Source organism: Anoplolepis gracilipes, chromosome 9 (assembly GCF_047496725.1).
Source record: "Anoplolepis gracilipes chromosome 9, ASM4749672v1, whole genome shotgun sequence".
Lineage (NCBI taxonomy): Eukaryota > Metazoa > Arthropoda > Insecta > Hymenoptera > Formicidae > Anoplolepis > Anoplolepis gracilipes.
Window position 1 is genome coordinate 11,725,901 of NC_132978.1, and position 16,600 is coordinate 11,742,500.

At 37.5% G+C, this 16,600-nt stretch overlaps 1 long non-coding RNA gene across 1 annotated transcript in view; it reads right to left on the bottom strand.

Moving 5' to 3' along the window:
- Nucleotides 1-16,600, bottom strand: part of LOC140669246 (uncharacterized) — an 81,679-nt gene that overhangs the window by 36,989 nt on the left and 28,090 nt on the right. Inside the window, exon 2 of the long non-coding RNA XR_012047319.1 lies at nucleotides 10,288-10,445. This is a non-coding gene — a long non-coding RNA (uncharacterized lncRNA). The remainder of the gene's footprint in view (nucleotides 1-10,287; nucleotides 10,446-16,600) is intronic.

Below are 16,600 nucleotides of genomic sequence, written 5' to 3' on the forward strand. Positions count from 1 at the left end.
CGAAGGGAGATCGGAAAACGTTATATGTACAAGAACCCCGGAACAGCTCGTTGTGTACGCGTGCAACGAAGAAACGTAGAAATTTTGTATGATGGAATAATGGGATGGATATCGCGATTATCGATAGGCTTCGGTGGCGTGCACCGTTCCCGAGGTACATCCAATATGGCGTGAAAAGGTTCGTTCTCTCTTTGTCTACCCTCGCCCTGCTATCGTTTATCTCCGTCGTGCACTCGATGGCACGGTCGCCGTCTTGCCGGTCGTGTTTTGACAGTTGCTGCTCTGACACCTCTGGCGCATTCATTAGGAAGTGGTTCTCATCGTCCATGTTAAGGTAACAATATAAAACTTTCGAAATGAGAGCGGTTTCAAGCAAACATTCACCGAAATACACTTTCGACTGGTCTCTATTTCCTAAAAGGCTTTGCATAACAATAGAGTGCATTAAGGAGATTGCAAAGATATATTAAATAAAATGATAAATTTAATGAATTACTTTAGATATTTTTTAAATATTTAACACACAATAAACTGCTTTGAAAAACCATAGATAGATCGTAAAAATATATTATTACATACAAGCATACTCTTGTCATTATAATATTACTAGACTATAAAGAGATCATGTGAGAATTTCATTTTTAGTTTGTTTCTATATTTTTTTAATAATGCAGTAGGTATCTGTATTTTTTATCTAAAACAGTCAATAGTAGATAGATAAATAATAATATTCAATCTCATAATAACTTTCGAAAAAATATATATAAAAATAATCGGCGCACACAAACAGAATGCTTTCAGAACTAAGTTGGGAGCCGCTGACTGGGCTCCAGCTGTCCGGATTTAGATGTTTAGGATAATGCGGTGTGGTCGGGGCCTTACAACGAAATAATGTAGTCCACTCTGAATGGTACAGACGCGGAATGAGAGCAAGAGAGGGATGAAAGGCGATGAACGAGCAAGCAAGCGAGATGCAGGAACGTGCGACGAAGGGAACGGAACGCAGAGAGAAGGGCCAGGAAGCGAAAGAGAGTAACGACTGAGTAACCATTTCTCTAGTGGTTATTTGTAGACAGATTCGACGCCCCGACAATACCGCGAATATCATAATGGGGCTGACACAGGGGCCCTCCCGCTACGGTAGAGCCCCTGCAGATTACGCTCGTCAGGTATTTGTTGTAGGTCTTAAGGTCGACCCGCCGCGGCCCGACGTCGTAGGGAGGTGTGAAAGTGAGGATAAATCTTCTCTGGATCTTTTTAAAATCGGCATACGCCATTGTTGCGGTAAAGATGTTTTTAAGGCTTTCGTTGCGCTCTCTCGCGATCTCTTCTTCCGGTCACAACGATCACGGATCATGGGCTCTTAGCTGCTTAAGAGCCCGAGAAGGACTCGGAAAAGCATGAAACCGATGGGCCCGAAAAGGTGGACATTGTGGGAATTATCGCGCCATGAAATAATGGCGCGACAATAACGCGGAATGGCGTTTGCTCGCGCGCCGATAAATCGCGCTCTGATTTTATTTACTCGCGCACCGAATAGTGACAAAAAAGTCAACAAATATTTGTAGCATCGATTGTTAGCTGGTATGGGCTTTATTTGGTTAAGCGGATCTGTTTTCAACATTTTTACGAGCGGTTTGGCTCGATAATAGTTAGCGACAAGTTAGTATTTTCATCTATGATATCGTGTGATTTCGTAATTAATTTATCTTCTCGCAAAAAATTTTTTAGTGTACACACTTTACAATTTACTATTTAATTACTATTATTTCCTATAGCCAATACATAACTTTGACTGATTTTTGTGTATGATATAAACTCAGAATATTAATAAAACTGAAAAACACGTATATTCCCAAAACATTCGCGAATACGAGTTTGCTTAAAATGTCACTTATGCCTTGCAGCAAACCGAAAAACAAGCTCATTGAAATTTCGAGCATAATAAAAAGCTAATAAAAATATATAGCTAATAAAAATTATTATCATATATAATCATTTATATAAATTGTATTTATGCAAAATAAATTTGCCAATATATAAAATTTAACATTCATCAATACGATGCGCAACGGTAGAATGCTAATAATACATATCGTTGATCTGTAAAATATATCCAAATTATATACGTATATACACACACACACACACACACACGTGTGTTGTATGTATAACAGAATATCCAAAATATCTAAAATAATTAACATTTCAAAAAAATATCATTGCACGTAAAGTTATTTATTGGCTTTTTACAAGTAATAAATATAAGATAAATTAATTTTCATATCATGATTGCTCACCTGATGTCCGGATCTGCTCCTCTTCTCTTGTTCGTCCTTTCCTGTTCATTCATAGCACTCACTCGCGAAAACACGGGTAATTACTATCGCGCGCACACTAATCACTATAATACAGCAATCGCGTGATACTTTGCACGGCACTTCCGATGTTAATCGCACACTGTGTACTTTATTACATTGAAAACAAATGCAAAAATTATGATCTGTTTGGTATTTTAAAATCGGTTTTATTCACGTGTCACTTGCCGCAAAAGTGCTATTTTTGCTATTAACAGATAGTGTGCTCCCAGATTTATCTCATTATCGCATTATATCATAAATAAATAAATATACGAGGTAAAATTAAAGATAAATATTCACAGAATGCAATATTCGAAAATATGTAGTAGCTTTGTTGATTACTCACAGATAAGTAAATCTCGATTTAATAAATCATATAAAATACATGTAAAATATTTCAATAAGTATGTGTAACTACATACGTTCTTAATAATTAAATACAGTCGGACTCCTCTTATCCTACGACCCTCTTATCCTACGACAAAAAATCCTCTCATGCTACGACCGCGAAAGGGAAATTATACCCCCACTCTCAAATTTTTGTCGTAGGATCAGAGGTTTAAGGGGAAGATTCCGGACCGAAAATGTCGTAGGATAAGAGGTCCGACTGTATGTCATAATACTGCGCGATTCGGAGTCGATCGTTTTGTACGCACACTTGCGACTTTTGTTAATAATTGTAAAATTAAAAAATCAAGTCGACAAATTTATTCTAATACCACGCGAGATATATTAATTTGATCAAGAGATAATAATCAGTTAATCACGCATTGAGGTGCTACATTGATTGTAACATTACGTACGAAATATTCTCGTTTGACATTGCGTAGACTTGTCACGACCGTGGTTCAAAAGATAGTGCGACATACGATATACGAGCGCCGACCTTTACGACGTATACGCGCTATTATTTACATTGTTATTATTCGCGCAGCACAACTCAAGAGTTAAAGTAAGATGGTGGGAGAAGCGTCTCCCACCATCTTACTTTAACTCTTGAGTTGTGCTGCGCGAATAATAACAATGTAAATAATAGCGCGTATACGTCGTAAAGGTCGGCGCTCGTATATCGTATGTCGCACTATCTTTTGAACCACGGTCGTGACAAGTCTACGCAATGTCAAACGAGAATATTTCGTACGTAATGTTACAATCAATGTAGCACCTCAATGCGCGATTGATAAATCATCATTCGAGAAATATGTAATACGATGAGCGCATCGTATTACATATTTCTCGAATGATGATCGCGCGGCACTTTACACAACACTCTTGATGTTAATCGCACGCGACGCATACTTTATTATAATATATTGAGAACAATGTGAAATTACATATCTGCATAATGCGATATCTCAAAATATGTTGCCGTTTTGCTGATTACTCGCGCGATAAATGTCGAATGAAGAATTCACGTAAAAACATAAAATACACGTTTTAACAAATTATAAGATGTAAACATCGAATGTTTACTACATGGTTAACAAGTATTTTGATAAATAATTGAATAAAATAATTGAAGCATAAATATATTACTTAAATAAGTATTATATTATAATTCGGCATAACTTGAATTCGATCTCTGTACTCACGATTTTTATCAATGATTGGAAAGTGTGAAAATTAAATTCATAATTTTATTCCGATGTCATGTGATATTTTACACGAATCTATTATTTGATATTATATTATTGGATTATATGTATATTAACGTATGATAAAAATCGCGAGAATTAATTAATCACATACGTAATTGTTAATAATCGTATATTTTTTGATATATTTGTCGCGATCGTCCTTTGAGAAATAATATGACGATACATGGAGCCGTTTCCCACCACTACCTTGGAGCTTGGCCTTGCGACTAATAGCAATGTCAACAATAGCGTTCTATACGTCGTAAAGTTCGGAGCTTGTACGTCACATTATCTTTCGAACCACGATAGCGACAAGTACTACGCAATGTCAAACAAGAATATTTCGTACAATTGTTACAATCAGAGTATCATCATGAGTAATTAATTATTACTGTCTGATGATTACTGTCTTTTTAGCAAATTAATGTATCTCGCGTGATATCAGAATAAAGTTGTCGATTTTATCTTCGAGTTTTACTTCGATTAATAACAAAAGTTGCGAGTATAAAACGATCAACTCCAAATCGCGCAACATTTTAATACATCTAATTATTAAATATAGTCGTATCTAATCACATATTTTAATATTTAGCATACGCGTAGTACATATAAAATAGCGTTTATATGTATGTGAGTTATTAAGATAGTTGCGTGATTTTTTAAAAATATGTACTATACATGATTTGTTCAATCGAGATTTATCGCGCAAGTAATCGACAAAGCGACTACACATTTTTTAATATTAAATTCTGGGAATATCTATTTTTAATTTTTATTCGTGCATATATTCATTTATAATATGAGATAGTAAAATCTGAGAGCACACTATTTATTAACAACAAAGATAACATTTTTGTAGCAAGTGACATGTCAAAAAGCTGTATGATTTTTGAATACCGAACAGATCAGAATTTTTTTTTTCATTGTTTTCAATATAATAAAGTATACATCGCGTGCGATTAACATCGGGAGTGCCATGCAAAGTATCACGCGATCGCCGTATTATAGTGATTAGTGTGCGCACGATTGTAATTAACTGCATTTTCGCGAGTGAGTGCCATGAATGAACAGTAAAGGAGGAACAGGAGAAGAGAACAGACTAGATGAAGTATCGGATGACGACGGAGCAACAGTGAGGTAAAAACAAAACTTATAACTTATTTATTTATAATTGTTTAGATTATTTAAAAAATTATATTTTTATTTATTATATTTTATTTATTATTTAATAAAAAAGTTGTATACCTAATAGAAATTTTTTCAAAAATTGTTATTTTTTTTTAACAAATATTTTGTTTAAAAAGTAAAAAGACTCCATAGCGTACAATAAATTAAAATATTAATTTTTTTAAATTTTATAGACATTGTTTTATATATATATATTATGAAAAGGGATATATTTATATATTTTTTATAGACTATAGTATAGTATCGCTACATATTGTCCCGATGAGCAGTAAATTTAATATATAAATTTTATATGTACACATAACTTTTTTATGGCCATTTCTGTAAGTTTCTTAATTATTAGCAAATTTTAAATTTTTGCTTCGTGAATGTTCCAAATGAAGTAACGAAACACTCCCTTGTAGATTTTTAGTTTGAAAATCGACGTCTCGCTTTTCACGTGGGGTTTCGATTCAGGTTCACACGGGGTTAATGAGAGGTTAGATATAACTTGCTATTCTCTGCCATAATACGACACCGGCGTCCGTTTAATTTAAGTATATCCCGTGCATGAGATTTCAATGGGGGTGTGTCATACGTCGCCCTCCGGCCCCCATAACGGGAAGGCAGTAACGTCATGGGAAAAACAAAATATTATAGTAGCTGAGAGTCATATAGTATTGTTGCTTGTAAAGCAATGCAATACGATATGCAATACGATGGTTAACGCTTATTGATTTAATAATAATAACGTCAACAATTTTATAATTAAATTTGTTTGACAATTATAAATAAATTTGTGTTCAATTAATTACTTCATCAATGCTATAACTACTTTTCTTACAATATTGTGTATGTAAGCTTTTTCGCACAGAATATAAAAATATTTTGGCATTAGAATTCTCCTCAAAGTTTTATCATTGCGGAATATTTTCATTGTCAGTTGAATTCGCGAATGTTCTCAAAGGTTCATGAGAGCATCTCCATGAAGGAAGCCTATGTCTGAATCGCGAGACATCCGGAGCAGGGTATACATGGATATGTCAGGCGTCAGTGCCCTTACGAGGTACTAAGCCGCTTAGCACTATGGGGTTTATGTTGCCCGACGGGGTATCTACTAACTCCATAGAACTTATATATAGAGACCCACATCCCGCCTACCGCGCATTATCTTATCCCCTATCCATACCCATGCTTCCATCATGACATTCGGCAGAATCCGGCGAAATGTCAGAATCTTCGACAGTCTTGACGTCCTAAATTACGACGAAATTGCATCTAGGCATCATAATTGCATATCGATGGTTCTGCGACTTGGTCAACAAGTAACACAAGAGCTAATGATCAATTATCGCGAAGCAAATTAAACGATCATCGTATATAATGTATATAATGTTGAAAAGATAAACGCGTAATACATAGAATCAATCTTAAACACAAAAAATGTAATATCAAATCGTATTGAAATATTTTCAAGGTACGCTAAATGAATCATTATACGATAATCTTAAATTTTCAATATCAGTTTGATTAATTTAGAATAGAACAGATAAATATCGTTGCAAAATTAAATGTTTAATTTAATAGGATCGATGAAAAAATTCATGTTATTTTCAAAAAGAACTCAAAGAGAGAAATAAAAAAATTATTTACATTTATTTTTGCTGTTTTTTCAACTGATTGATGTATTTTATTTCTCTCAAGCAAGTTTTGGCCGATACGCGAACGGTAATGAATAAAAATCGTTTAAGCTTATAGCCATTGTTAGTGCAATTTGTACACAAAACAATTCTTCTCGCCACTCCCCATCGAGAGAAGGCCGCTCGCTCTTAGCGACGTGGCTAGAAAACACCGCGAGGAACTTTCTGACGAAGAGGGTATTACGCAAAACTGTATCGGCTTTTCCGTGTTTTGATTTCGTAAGGGCGACGAGAAGGGAGTGAAGGGAAGAGAAGCGAAGAGGGAGGGAGGGAAAGTTACCCGATGAAGCGGGAACGCCGGGAACGAGGAGGACAGATACTTAGCCGAGGACTAACAGCAGGCCGCGGATTAAAGGGGGCGAAATGTTATTATTGCAAGGGGTACGTCTGCGCCCCCGTGAGTACTAAGTAGCCCGGTTAAGTATGTTGTTTAAGCCAACACTGTAAGTAACCATCCCCGGAGAAATTGCCGTCACAGGCATTGCGACAAAGTACAAACTCCGCGCCGCGCCAATGGAAAATACTTTGCGCGAGTGCCACCTCGACCAGATGGGCTCTCGTCTAATGCCCACGAGTTTTCAACGCGGCCGCGATAGAAAATCGAAGCATCGCGCGTTATGATATGAGCGATGGCACCAAAGTGTCGCGAAACTTTGCGGACTCGTCGAAAGTGGGTTATAACGGACTCGTTATTCAAGTGACTGCTATTAATATAACGGGGAAAACAAAAATTGATAAAACCAAATGACAAGGAAGAAATTTGGAACAAACTTCAAATAAAAATTTATTTACGATATTGTATACTTATTATTATTTAATTAAATATATAAAATATTAATAGCTATAAAAGATTTCAAAGCAAAATTAATACTGATAATCTAGTTTTGTATTTTAAGAATCATGCATCACATGTAGAAGAATATTTCATCATTTTAAAAGGAAAAAATTATTCATTATTATGTTAATTGTCGCACATGATCAGATACGTTAATCATATGCGAAAATGTTCTGTGAGAAATTACAGTTTTGACATGAAGATAAAAATAATGTAAGATAGAAAGTCAAGCGATTTTTACAAATATCTACTAAATTACCTATTTTTGATTCAGCAAATTTCAATCTATACGAGAGGTGGCCGCGCGCGGAGTTGAATTCAACGAATAATTTTGTCGGGTAATTGCAGTTTCTAAAACGAGGAGTCTCTTTGTGCGACGAGGGAATGACAAATGCACTTCCTTGAGCCGAGATTAAAATACGATATTGCCGCTATTAGGCACCGGGTTTTGAGCCTTTGCTCACGATAGAACGGTAACAGACGTATAATTTCCTGGAAGCTTTGAATTGAACGGCTCTCTCGCTCCACCAGGGCGAGTGAGACGAGTGTAACCGGCTTTCTCAAAGCTTTGAGGGTGAGGAAGCTCATTAACGAGAGCTTTCTGTTCCTTCGTTTCGATCCGTACACCTTCCATCCACTACCCGATATCCTTTACGAGGTTCTGAAACTCGAACTACCCCTGCCCTGCTTTTACCGACAGCAAACCGAGTTCCTTACTTATACAAATACGAATTCGTTGATGATTATAAATCACCTTCTTGGCAAATTCTTAATGCGGTACACGAAATGTGCCTCAAGATAAGAATTGTTGCAGCACGTTTGTCTACAATAGGTTTTTTTCATTATATATATTTAAGTATATAATAAGGAAAAAATTGGACATTGTGAAATTGATACACAAAGTCAAAGGGCTAATTTTTCTATACGGTCTATAATTAAGAACATTTGATCATTTGAAATCTTATTACGAAAAATAAAATTTAACACGACACATAAAACTGTGTGTGTATATAATAAAATCTTTCAAGAAAGTATGTTTTATTTCTTACATAATTTTGACGGTGACTTTAAGTTCCTTAAGTCTCCATTTTAATAAAAGCATCTATTAAAAGTTACAGATATTGGTAAGCTGCTACGATTGCGGCTGCTTTTAATGATACTTTCTCAAGTGATTTGTAATACTAATATACGGGCGCGTCAGAGGTAATTATTCCTCCTCGTTACGATCAAGTGAATTCAATTAATCGTCAGCGAGCCGCTCTGGTGTTTGTATATTACGCTGCGAGGCTCGTTCTCATCAAATTCCCATGAATAACCAGCTCGTAGTCTATACAATAATCAACACCGCTAATTTCTCTTGCCGCGGTTATCCAAATTTCGCATAACAACGGAATTTCAAATCACAGATTGTTTCACAAAGAGATTTATGATATAAAATCGTGAAAAATTTCAACCTTATCGAAATCATAATAAATTAAAAGGAATAAATACTTTTCGCGCGTATTAATTTTTTATCACAAATTTTATTTTATACATATATATATATATATATATATATATATATATATATATATATATAATTTAGTAAGATTGCAAGAGACAGCAACACAAATATATTAGTAATAATTCATCTTTTTATATTACGGACTCGAATGTGCCAATCACCACTGTCGTGTTGTTGTGCCGTAGAAATAATTTAAGAAACGCGTTAATTCAATGGAACACTGCGGTGGCAAATAATATAAAAGCCGTCACTCTGCTTTCAACTTGCTACGACCGGGGAACATCATCTCGCGATTCTCTCCCTCCCTCCCAACTTTACGAATGAAAGTGGAAGAAACTAAGTATTCCATCTTGACTTAAATACAGCCCGCGAGATGAGGCTAATGCAACCGCGAAATAAAGGGCGTGGTTTTAATGCGCAGCCGGGGATTGGCTGTTGAACTTGGCTACCCGGTCGATACTGGCCGACTATATCTCTGCCCGACCTGTATACTTGATACTTATCCGGCAGGAGTATATATACCTCAAACTCTATCTCGCTCTCGTACCACGTCGGCGGAGGAGGATGTTTGCACGGATCGAATGCGCCAAGATTCTTCAAGTAGAATCATCGTTGTGAGAGAGGTTCGAAGGAAGCTGCACGGTAAACACGGTCTCCACGTGACATTAAAATGAATCTTACGACGAACAGCGTAAAAATAATTAATAAACAAATCTTTTATCAATGAGAATAAGAAGCGGTAATTTAGTCTGCGATTCGGCTACTCAGAGAACTCGCTACTAAACTTGTACGTTATTCTACGTACACATTATTGTAAACGAACTATGTAACTTTAAGATTATTTATGTTTTGAGTCATTTTATGGTTAGTTTGTACCGCCACGTGTCAAATATTCATAAATTTGAACGATGGTATTACGCTGACATGTCGTTAATAGCGCCCGAGTGCTCTTTGTTATTCATAGATCTTTGGTCAAAGCGTTAAATTCTCGCCATTAGTATAGCAATTGCATCGCGTGCCATCAGTATATTAATTATGAGCGCGTTACGTCGTGCAAATAAAGTCATTTTGGCAAAGTACTTACCACAAAGAAACGTCCGTATTCCTTCAGAAGGCTCGACGAGCTGTGCGCGTTGATCCATCTTGACTCCCTTATTCCTTGTTCCTAACGCGACATTAATAGCGCGCGATTAAAATCTTCTTAATGACACCTCGACTTCCGTGATATCCATCGTAGATTGACTACAATTTGCACCAAAAAGCATGGATTACTTTCTAATTTGCACTATTTAAAATAAAAAAAAAATATTCCACAATTATACACAATGTAACATTTATATACGTCATTAAATCTTTGCATAACATTTTATTATCCGTTATTATACAGATATCGAGTAGTAACAATGATGTAGTCGTAAAATAATTCATTCAGTAAATGCAAGAAATTTACCTCACATTGTTATATTATTAATAAATATATTAAATTCTTATGATATCACGAGTCATAAGTCAATTTTGTGCATATTTTACTATAGTGTATGAATAATTAATTCAACTACCTCTAACGTTAAAACAAACAATTCTGCTAATAAATCAACCTTTCGCGACCAATGTACTCGCGCGATAAATTCTAACTCGCGAATCAGCCGAATCAAGGCAAATTGTCGATCTAAATCGCCTCTATAAATGTCCATACCGACCATACTGTGCGAGTCGGCTACCGGAAAACTTATATCGCCGCGCACAAAGGCGATCAGGTTAGTATAATAACGCGATACCCATAATAAACGCACGACCGGTGTCCTCTCTCATCAGAGGGCAACAATGCCCATGGTAGATGAGTTAATCGACAAGTTCCTCCCCGATGTACGCGCATTACACCCGAGTCGGGATGGTCGCGCAGCGACCTATTATACGCCGTCATTCGTCGACGACGGTGACGATGACGAACCGGGGAGTTTACACGGCAAACCCTGAAACAGGATATAGGAAAGACACGGTATCGGGGAACAAAAGGATGACTGACATCTCCGGTGATCCTGATCGGGTGTTTGCAGTGGCTCTCTCTCTCTCTCTCTCTCTCTCAACCGACTGTACATATTTTAACCTATCGAAAGGTTCGCGACAGACGAACCGGCAGAATAATTTGAAAATCGTAAACGTCGTGCATCTGTGAAATCATGTTAAATAACATAAAATAATAGAAAAAAATATTCTAATGCGTACAATAAATAAAAAAGTTGCATCATAAATTTTACGAGATTTTAAATATTATATATATTATATGTATAAAAGAAACTGTCACTTTTCAAGTATAATATTGTATCAATCTTTGTATCACGGTGTATTGATTATCGATACGTCTAAGAGATTTTTGCAGCGTAAAAAGATAAAGCGTATATATATATATATATATATATATACGCGAGATGTATCTACAATCTGAGAGAGAAATCGCTACGAGGAATACAATAGTCAGAGAGCTCCGGTAATCCTCATCAACGGAGAGACAGAGATTCTCAATAGAGATGAAGTACCGGTCGACCGATATATAAAAAAGTATATCGTCTCGAAAGAACGAACGAATGAGAACTACTGATCAGGGGAGAATAATTCATCAGAGAGGATGCTGAGGCTGACGGCCGGCTACGCGTCCACCTCTCTTCTCTCTTCTTCGAAACTCTCTATCTGTTTCTCTCGTCCCGTCTCTGTCCGGCGCGTTACGTTCTTCTTGAATTCCGATTCTATGATGGGCAACGGGGTCAAACCGCAGCCTCTGCTTGTTAATTCGTTGCTTCTTCAGCTTTTGTTCTGGCGCACTAAAAGCATCTGCCAGTTGTGCCTTCGTTAAATGTGCAACACGATAAAAAAAGAGGCTTGCGTCATATGTATTATTGTTAATAATGAATAATGAACATCGGTATCAATTACCGAGTAATGAAAATCGATCAAAATTGATCACATTATTATTGTCATCAGCGCACCAATTGATTAAATATATTCCAATGACATATGTATTGTTAGATCGATTCTTGTTTGGCGCTGCCATTTATTAATTACAGCTAATCATTCTTTAATCGACATTTCAAATTTTGGCACATTATTATTATTATTATTTAAATCAACAATGATAAACACGTAATAATAAAAATGTATAATTTATAATTTTTATAGTTTTAAAAATATATTTTTTACAAAAATATATTTTACAAATGTTAGAAATATATCTACAGATATAGATATGAGAGAAATAAAATAAGGTAAATTATAAAAAAATAATATATTGTTTTGTGTTGTTTTTAAAATACAATAGAGACCTATTATTACTTTTTTATCTTTATTATTTAGATTTACAATGCACGTACGAAAAATATAATAAAAAAATGTTGCAATTTATCATTTTTATAATTAGAAATGTGCACTTATACAAAATATTACAAACTCTATAGATATAGAGGTAATAAAATAAAATAAATTAAAATAAAATATTTAATTCCATTATTCCGCGTTATTAAAGTGTGTAGTAGGAAAATAAATATTTTTATCTCTCTAATTATGTGTGTTATTCAATAATCATACAGCGTCTTTATAACATTTTTTATGACGGTGATAGATAGGTTCAGTGTAGTATTATTAGCATGACCGCGAGATATTCATATATAAATTTAATAATTCCGACAATAAGCACTCATCAATGCAACTCTTCGCAAAGCTTTGATGCATAGAGGATAGGAGGCAAATCAGAAGTGGAGAAGGGGAAGGGAGGGGGAGAGGGAAGAAATAAAGCTATATTAAGAAATGATTGATAAACAGACTGACCTACATTCGCGAATAAACGTGAAGAGCGTTATAACCGAGTCCTTGACGCATGCACTTCATGCGGATAATTATGCGCGCAAAAGACACGTGCCTTCTGATCCTGGATTTGAGACTACATGCACATGCACATACATACATGTACATATATATGTATATACGCGCGCACATACATACCTACAGAAAACCCCTCGTGTTTTTTCGGGGTGTTAAATTGCCTGATCGCGTGAACGAGAGCATGTCTACATACGTAATGAGATTAAAACAGGCTCTTATGCGGTTATTTCCTTAGACATGTATGTCTCGTGTCCGTCAACAATCAAAAATTGTATTCTTCTCGTGCTTGCATTCATTTCTTTATACCACGGTTTTGTACATTAAATTTCAATATGTGTGTATGTGTATCTAATTAATGAGTAGATATTATATTATTTTAGAGAACATAACTTTGTTATAATTTCTATTCAAATTGTCATCATCTTTGGAATTTTTCTTGAAATTGCTAGCTTTTCACGAATATAATACATTTATATCTCTTGACTGTTATTTTTCTCAATGTCCATTCGCAGTTCATTAGACGCATGTTATTTCCGAGCACTCGGTTTCAAATCGGATAATCAAACGTTGAGCGCTCGGCGACCGAGTACCGTAGAAATTCATCTCCGAATTAAGTAGCTAATCAATTACGCTCGTCCCTTGAACGATCGGACACGGTCGCTGCAGCGGCAGCGTTTCGACGACGGAAAGAAGAGCGTTGTTGGAACGGTCGCGGCCGCGCCGCGCAAATTGCTTCATCTCGCACGAAGAAGTCGAGCATTTGGCTCTCTGGCACCGGGCTCTCTCGTCAATATTAAGTCGGGCTGCGATCAGGTGCGGCGTCCTGACGATTTCATCAAGACAGGCACGTCCGCGCCGGGATCATCATACTTTGTAACCGCGCGGCAAAAAGCAACTGCCCCGCGCCGGGACACGCCAGGAAATATATGCCTGTAATACAGCGTGGATTCACAGCGCGACCGCGCGCGCAACGGGTGACGTATGATGATAGTGTGGCCCAAGAGAGAATCAAGATGGCCGTAATAATATCATTATCCCAGTGGTCTCCATCAGCCGTTCGGGGCCCCGAGTGAGACATTTACCGTAACGACCGGCCATCCGTTATCGAGCCCCGGCGTGCCTAAGCTTATACGTCGAGGCTCGACGATACCAACAAAACGCACGACCGAAGATGGCAGGATATCCCTGCCACGATCCGCTTCAGTTCGCGGATGCCTTTTACGGTGTGTCCTGATGAGATTTGGTCTTTGATTACATATGCGCGCGCGCACGCATCTGCTCTTTCAATTTTTAAATTAACGCACGTGCATCTCTCTCTCTCTCTCTCTCTCTCTCTCTCTCTCTCTCTCTTTCTGTTATTATTACTATGATTTTATCGTATTACTATAATTTGATTAGCATAATATAATTTAATATACTTGTTACAAATGTGTGAATAGATTTTATAGTGCACCGGGAAAGGTAGAAATATTTCTTTCTATCATAATAATCCTTAATAATACTTGGTAGTTTGTGATTGCGCACGGCTAGATACCGAGCAATCGTTTTAACCTAGCAACAAGCCGAGCATCCAACATCGGTTCGCTTAACTTAACCACGCTTCATACGTTTTCCACGCGCACTCTGCCGTCAGTTTTTCTGAAGACCCATAAAGCCTCTATCACCATCATCATTATCGCCATTACTGCGCATCCACTGACTCGCATTCGAGAGAGCCATGGCTCCTTGCGAGTTCCTTTACCCTAAAGAGAAATGTGGTTACGCAGCCGATAGCAGAGAACACGGCAGAAGCATCAACGAGCGGCATTTGTTTTGCGAATTTCATGGTGCGAGCTGCATTCGTCTCGACGACAACGATCATCCCGTCACCGTGTTTCAGACTTGGAAGCTGGACTTTAACATGAGCGCGGCCGATGCACAGCTTCATTAAGAGTTTCCAAGTTGCTGGTGCTGATGATATATATCGATAATATTTCAGGGAAGACAGGGAAAGGAGGTGGTGGGCGGAAAAAAAGACGCATATAGAGAGAAAGAGAAAGAGGGAGACATAGAGAGAAAGAGAGGAAAAAAATCAGTAATGACGTCAGCGTCCGAGGGCAGCTGCCTAAGTTATTAATTAAGAGTGCGGACGGACAAGGCGGCGAAGGCGATCGTGGAGCCTGAAATTCGCCCAGGGGACCACGGGAAATTAATCGCGCACGATGGATTTCGAGGTTACGAAGACCGACCGCGCCGAGACATGGATACCTTTAGGCTAGAAGCGCGAGCGCGTGCTAAGAGGACCGAACTTAATTATCGCACTCTCGGGCCGCGCGCAAGGTGCAGAACGTAAATGGGAAAGGAGAGAGTGGGGCTGCTAATTACTATGAAAGCATCTAATGACGAGATTCATCAAAAAATCATCACTACACTAGTGTCGATTCTAATGCTGTCAAAAAGAGCGTTGAAAGATGTTGGTTGCGTGGCCAGTTTATTTAACAAATATTTTCTAAATGCTTCTTCTCTTGAAACATGAATTTTGCTCGAATCTGAAAAGCTAATTAAAATACTATTTTCTAATTACGCGCTGAAAAATTAAAGAAAAATTGATATTAATAATTTTGTGTGAAAAAATCTCTCAAATGACATAGTTTAATATCGTAATAACTAGTGACTTTATATACTGCGTATATCTCATTATTAATCTCATTTTTGCAATTTTTCGACTATTTTCTATGTAAATAATAAAGTAATTTATATGATAAAATCATGCTTATATCGTTCACTCGGAATTAAATTTAATTAAATCATCCATAGTGCGGAGATAGCGTGCGTAATGCGCGATTACAATGGAAATAAACTGCGGCATAAATAAAGAGTCACGAAGTAAAAGTCCAAGCTAATTCGCATGGCGAATTAACAGAGCCAAAGGACCGTACCGCGCGCGAACCGACTGTGGGTGACCTTTTGCAAATCGAGATCCTGCCGGAGTTGCACAACGCTGCGGTAGAGAAGTTGAGAGTACGCTTCTCTCTGTCTTTCTCTCTCTTTCTTTTTCTCGGCGGGGTTAGCTCCGCGGCGCTTCCCTAAGAATTATAATAACGAATGCTTAAATCAGCTTAGCCGCGCTAACTTCGCTTTTGCGACTACCTCCCATGTAAATATGGAAGTAGCTCTCTACAAAGTGGAAGAGTGGGAGCCGCCGGCCGATTGGGTAGACCAGGATAGGCGGGTAGGGAATTCTCTCGCCGTCGCTCTCGCGGACGAGGAAGTAGGAGAAAGAGGAGGAGAAGGAAGAGCAAGCAGGAGAAGGAGAACGAGGTGGCGGCGGCGGCGGCGGTGGCGGAGCCAGAGGAGCCAGAGGGATTCATGAATCCCAGATGCGGTGGATTAGACCGTCTTTGCCGTATTTCTGTTTTCGAGGAAGATGGCAACGGGCTACAGATTACCGTGAAAGTAGCGCCGGCGGCGCGCGGCTGGATTAGGAATTAAATAGCCATTAAGTACCCTCCGCCACACACACCAGACCTAACTCTGGCCGAACC